Here is a 6,987-nt window from a genome sequence, read left to right as displayed (position 1 = left end):
TTCGTTATTTCACCTTAGAATAAGAAAACTATAAAATGGAATTTCTAAATTATTACAAATATGAATACATTATTTTTAACAGTCATGTTTGCTAGCAGAATTTTGAAATTCAAACAAATTCTACATTCAAGGTACAAATGATAATGCTCTTTTATGTTTTGTTTAGGATTCTACCCCATTCTTTCTTGTTTTCTATCCCTGCATTTAAAACCATGCTCAAAGCCAAGGGTTAACGATTTTTCTGTACTCAGTAGTCACTGGTAACAGTCTTATACACAGTAGGTGTCCTGGAATGGGCCCAGGACTTCCAAGACTAGGGTATCTGACAACATGATTTAGAAGGCTTAGGACTCTGAGTCATGCATCCAACACTGACAAGCCGGCACTGGCAGGTGGTTGTGTGTACTGAGCATGTCCAGCATGCACACAGACATCCCCTATTTGTTCAAATTGAAGTAAAACAGGCAAAAATACTTAATATCACAGAAACTGCATAATTAAGACTAACTTCCTTTTGCTGCTGATTTTATATAAACTAGTTTTAAAGTTATCTAAAAAAATCCACTAAAAATTCTGATTTTAAGCATCCAAAAAAGAAAGGAAAATAGTCATTCTTCCAAATTTATCATTAGCAAAAAATATTTTGAAATGAAGGAAAATATTTCTCCCAGAATCATGATTTTGTATTCGTTGTGATACAACATCTTATTATTTCATTTTACAATGTTAGAAAGACCTCACTCACTTCTAAGTACTATCTGATTTTTTTTGAGATAACAAATAATACTAACAGTACTCATAAATAGGATTTTCTGACAGATCTGCAAACATATCCAAAATCCTAAGAACAAAAGTTGGCTGGGCAGTAGCAATCATGATTAGTTTTCAGGACAAACATAATCAACTCCTGGTACATTTTCTATTATTGTTGCTAAAATTTTAAATCCAGGTCTCTTAAAAAACAAAAACAAACTGGCAACAAGTCCCACTGTTAATGTTAATTCAACAATTATAATCCACTGCCAGTAGCTGTGTTTACTGTGTAGCTACCTTAGTCAAGAAGCACTGATGGGCAAATAAAAGTACAACTTTCAAGAATGGTACTTAGCATCATCACCTCAATGCTTTCAAAATAAACAACAGTATTTAGAAAATACCAGCACTTAGGAACTTTCTATTTGTAATTTGACTTAGCAAAAACATCTTGTTTAAAATATTACTTTCTTTCTGATAGTTTAGGAAATATACTCCCAGTTGAGATAAGGAATTAAGTCCTAAGTGGCATGGCAACAAAACACTAAGCTTGCTTTTTTTCTACCATATGGAAACAGTTCCAGGCAGACCAAAAGAAGAAGCCTACCAAGTCAGAATACTGCAACTGGGGTTCATCTCACATACCCAGAAGCAGAAATCCTCAAAACCACACCAGGAAGACCACTCATTTGTTCAACCACACAAAACCTACCCAAACACCTTAGTTCTGAGCTTAAAATTTCCTGATGAGGTTAACAGGACAAGCTTCAGGGTACTTACAAAGTGGCAGCAGCTCACTGCTGAAAGCTAACACTACAGAAAGAAATGCTCGAAGGACTCAGCACTGCCCACCCATCCCTTACCACCCCCACCCAGAATATGTAAAAGCTCATGTGAAAGTTTTCTCTTATGCTAATAAAGACATACCACCTAGAGTGTTAAAACTACAACTAGCAGCATTAAAACAATAAAGCAAAAATAGAAAGCCTACAGGAAAGAGCTAAATGCCTACTTAGAAAGGAAGAAAGCAGCAGAGACCCTTTGCCTGTGGGTGATGTTGGTAAAGGAGTGGTTGCATTAAACAACCAGATTTATCCACATTAACAATGCTTTTCCAAAACAGAGAATAAACTTGTCCTTTCCAGTCAAAGGGGACAGAGAGGCCTCTTTCAGTCCTGGAGTTGAATGAGTTCAAAGACTGGCAATAAAGAAAAAAATTTAAAAAAATAAAAACAAAAACAGAAAAAGAAGAATGCATTAGAGGCAGGATGGGAACAAGCCTGGTATTAATCAAACAGTAACACCGAGCTTCTCCAGCACACATACACTCTTTTCATGGTACTCTTTGTCGAGTCATCCAAAAGTTGTCTTTGTCCTTCATGATGTTGGCTAGGACTGCGCCACCCAGGAATACCATGAGCTTTCTGTGAGGTGGATCTTCAATTCATATCTTAAATTTAGAAAGTTTTTCCACATCTCCTTTTAGAACTCATTCTATGTAAAGCTGTTTAAGCTCTCGTTCCAACCTCAATGGCAGTCCAGGGTACATGGTTGAGCCTCCAGAAAGCACAATGTGCTTGTAAAATTCAGATCTGGTATCGATGTCAGCTGCCTGGATTGTATTAAAGAGTAATTCTGCAACACCAACCCCTTCAACATTGATTAAGTGAGGCTGAAATAAGCTTCCGGTGCTTCAAATCTTTCTCCTTCAACTTTAATAATGTGTCCATCAGGGAGTTTATATGACTTTACTAACACTGTGGTCTCTAAGGCCAGTTTCTGCTCTTGCTCAATATTGTAACCCACATAACACAGTTTTTCTTTAATTATGCAAACTATCTCAAAATTAGCAGAATTTTTGAAAGCATATCCTCGCAACAGCAGCAGCTTGATAAGATACCTGGTAATATCCCTCCCAGCAATATCAGCCTTCTTGTAAGGTGAGGGAGAGAAAAGCCTTCATACACTGGGCAAATATGAGTTACACCATCTCCAGAGTCCACCACTACACCAGTCAATAAACCTTGAGCATACAAAGACAGAACTTCCTGGATGGCTACACACACACAAGAAAATTGGTAGGTTTCAAACATTACCTCTATGATCTTCTCTCTGTTTTTGGTTGGGTTCATGGGAGGTTCTGTGAGTAAAATTTTGCAGTTTCTGGTATCTATGTTCAGCTTCTCTGGTCCGAATGTGTAGTCCCTCAGGTGTTTCATGTCGTCCCAGGCTCGCACGATGCCGTTCTGAATAGGGTAGTTAACCTCCAACATGGAGCGCAACTCACTCGCCTCATCGCCAACCATCAGATCCTTGATTTCAATGTTTCCCACTTTGGTGGTTGATCTGATAATAGGTCTTCCGACCAAAGCTGGGAAGATGTGTTCCAGAAAGTTAGAGCCTGCTTAGCCACACTTCACAAACCCAGTGCCGTTGTCGCACACAACCACCTCCCTGCCCTGGCTGTCCATGGTTCGCCCTCTATACATTACATTTTTAAATGAGATGCAAAAACGCAATAAATAAATCAAGAGCAGAAATATACATATAACAAAACTGACCTAAAATTTGTATCAATAGAGCAAGATCCATACCAATGCAAATTATTCATATCTATACCACATCCCCCTTTAAATGTAAAAAAATTTACAAACAATATTTGAGAATATGGGCATAGTTCTCTGCAAACTGCTTCCTGCTTCTTGTTGGGTGAAGTAATTTTTTGGAGTGTTCATGTCAACCATTTGGGGGTTCTTGGCCTATCAAACCACATTAGTCTAGAAGCAATCCACAAGTTCTCATCCTCTGTGGAAATAAAAAGAAGAATCTCTTTTCCAAAACAACTTATCCTTAGACTCAAATTCTGAAATCAACATACCTTAAAAGTTGATACATTGGATACTTAGGTCCTTCACAGTCAAAAAATTCAAAGAAAACAATAATATACATAATCTGCATTTTAAGTATATTTTCCATCTTGATATGGCTTATTTTTTTACACTATTACTTTTTAATAAGCTGACCATCCTGTATTGAGCAAAAGATAAGGTTCTTCTCTACTGAATGCTACCTCTCCCTTTCTCAGCTTTCCTCAGTTACCTATAATTCTTTGGGTAGGGCTGAAGCCTCATGGACTTAATGAATCTCAAAGAGATGAATAATTAGGTGAAAATGCCTTTAGAGATAAGTGACCTTCATCATCAAGAAGTTGTGGATAGACAGAGGAATTTCCTGAGAAAGGGAAGTTCTCATTCTCATGAAGAAAGTTTACAAGGAGATAAGTGACGTTGAAAGCACAGTTTTTACAGCATAGCATGTTCTTTTGGGTAGCTCCCCTACTCATTCCCTTACACTATGCTGAGTCATTTGAGGAAATTGCTATAATCCTATCATTCTATTTGGAAACCCATAGAATAGGAGTAAGGATGATATAAAAGATCTATGATATGTGCCATGTTCAAAACCAGACACACTGAGTGAGCAAACACATACTCAAGACAGAAGATGCATGGGAGTATGTAACTGCCAAGGATCTGCATTCAAGGGCCAAGGTGCCTTCAATTTTATAGCCAAAGCCCTGAACAAATGTATTTAATAGAAGCTAACCCATCTACATAAAAACTTCAGATAATAAAAATACAAACAATAAATAACTTCATACTATTAAAATCAAAAGACAAAAAACACACACACTATCAACACCACTAACAACAAATTACCAGGAATTAACTATAAATGGAAATTTCTGTCCCTCTTGGTAGCATAAATATTTATTCCCAAAGAAACACAAAAAGGCTTGTATTAATTATAAACTGGTTGGCCTATTAGCTCAGGCTTATTTTTATCTATCTCTTACATCTTGAATTAACCCATAATTTGTAAGTCATGAGGCTTGATACCTTTTCTCAATGCAGCATTTTCATCTTGATTCCTCTGTGTCTGGGTGGTGATTATAGACTAGGACTTTTCTCTTCCCAGAATTTTCTTAGTCTGCTCACCCAAACTATATTTCCTGTCTGGTTATTGGCCAATCAGAGTTTTATTAAACCAATATGAGTGACAAATCTTTACAGAGTACAATAGCATTATCCCACAGCAAGTAACAGTCATTGGTATTAATATCTCTCAATATCAATGGCCTCAATTCCCCAATAAAAAGACACAAGCTAACAGAACAGATATTGAAACAGTATCCATCCTTCTGTGGCATACAAGAAACATACCTCAACATCAAGGTATACATTAGCGTAAAGGATTGGAAATTTTTTTCCAAGTGTATGGCTCCAGGAAACATAGCTATTGTAATACCTAACAAAATAAGACTTTAAACCAAAATTAATCAAAAGAGATGAAGGGCATTTCATACTCATTAAAGAAAAAAAATCTACCAAGATGGCATTTAAATCCTTAATATCTATGACTCAAATGAAAGGACACCTACAATTGTAAAGAAACATTTTTAAAACTTAAATAACACATTGACCCTCATACATTAATAATGGAGATTTCAAAACCCCATTCTCACCAATGGACAGGTCATTCAGACAAAAACTAAACATAGGAATAATGGAGCTAATGGATGTTGAGAATTACATAACTTTAATAGATATCTACAAAACATTTCATCCAAACACCAAGGAATATAACAGCTTCCCAAAAGCTCCCAGAAAAATCTCAAAACTGATCACACACGAGGTCAACAAAGCAAGTCTCAACAGATACAAGAAAATTAAAATAACTCCCCTAGACTAGACCCTATTAGACAACCCCTGATGAAAGCTTGATTTTAACAACAGAAAGCTGACAAACTCATGAAAAATGAACAACTCTCTACTGAAAAACTACTGGGTCAAGACAAAAATAAAGATTAAAGACTTCTTAGCAGTCAATGGAAATAAATACCCAACATAACCAAGCTATGGGACAGAATGAAAGCAGTGCTAAGTGAAAAGGTCATAGCACTAAGTGCCTGCATAAAGAATTTGGAGATCTCTCATAATATAGACTTAAAGCACACCTGAAAGTTCTAGAACAAAAATAAGCCAACACATCTAAGAGGAGTAAAAGGCAGGAAATAATCAAACTGATAGATAAAATTAATAAAATAGAAATAAAGAAAACAATACAAAGAAACAATAAAACAAAGAGGTGATTCTTTGAGAAAATCAATAAGATAGACAACCTTTATCCATACTAACTAAAAGACAGAGAGATTATATCCAGATTAACAAAATCAGAAGCAAAAAGATACATAAGTAGAGACACTGAAGAAAACTAAAAAATCATTGAAATACTTCAAAAACCTGTAGTCCAAAAAATTGGAAAATCCAAAAAAATGGATAGCATTCCCTATAGACACCACTTACTGAAGTTAAATCAAGATCAGATAAACAATTTAAATAGACCTATAACCCCTAAGGAAATAGTCATTAAAAATCTCTCAACCAAAAAATGCCCAGGCCCAGATGGTTTTAGCAGACCTAATACCAATGCTCCTCATATTATTCCACAAAATTGAAAAGGAAGAATCACAGCCCAATTCATTTTATAAGGTCACCTTTTTATAAAGTCACCCTAATACCTAAGCCACACAAAGATACAACAAAGAAAGAGAATTACAGAACAATTTCCCTCATGAATATTGATGGAAAAATCTTCAATAAAGTATCCACAAACCAAATCCAAGAACACATCAAAAATATCATCTACCATGGGATCAAGTAGATTTGATCCCAGAGATAGATGGACATTTCAAATGAAAAGAAAAATCTTCAATCTTCTCATTAGATGCTGGAAAAACCTTTGGCAAATCCCAGCACTCCTTCATGATAAAAGTCTTCAAGAGATCAGGAATACAAGGGGCATATTTAAACATAATAAAGGATATTTACAACAAGCCTATAGCCAACATCAAATTAAATAAAAAAAATTCAAAACAATTTTACTGAAATCAGGAACAAGACAAAAGACAAGGCTGTCCACTCTCTCCATAACTATCAAATACAGTACTTGAAGTTCTAACTGGAACATAAGGCAATTACAGGAGATCAAGGAGATAAAAATTGGAAAGGAAGAAGGCAATGTATCTCTATTTGCAGATAATATGATAGTATACATAAATGACCCAAAAATTTTACCAGGAAACTCCTATAGCTGATAAACGACTTCACCAAAGTAAAAGGATACAATATTAATTCAAAAAATCAGTGGCTCTCCTATCTATATTCAAATGAC

At 35.6% G+C, this 6,987-nt stretch overlaps 1 pseudogene; it reads right to left on the bottom strand.

Annotated features, from left to right (window-relative positions):
* Nucleotides 1-2,043: 2,043 nt before the first annotated feature.
* On the bottom strand, nucleotides 2,044-3,224 carry LOC119803017 (annotated as a pseudogene).
* Between the last annotated feature and the right edge of the window lie 3,763 nt (nucleotides 3,225-6,987).

Source organism: Arvicola amphibius, chromosome 12, assembly GCF_903992535.2.
Source record: "Arvicola amphibius chromosome 12, mArvAmp1.2, whole genome shotgun sequence".
Lineage (NCBI taxonomy): Eukaryota > Metazoa > Chordata > Mammalia > Rodentia > Cricetidae > Arvicola > Arvicola amphibius.
The sequence above is the reverse complement of the archived record's forward strand: the minus strand, read 5'-3'. Positions and strand labels throughout refer to the sequence as shown.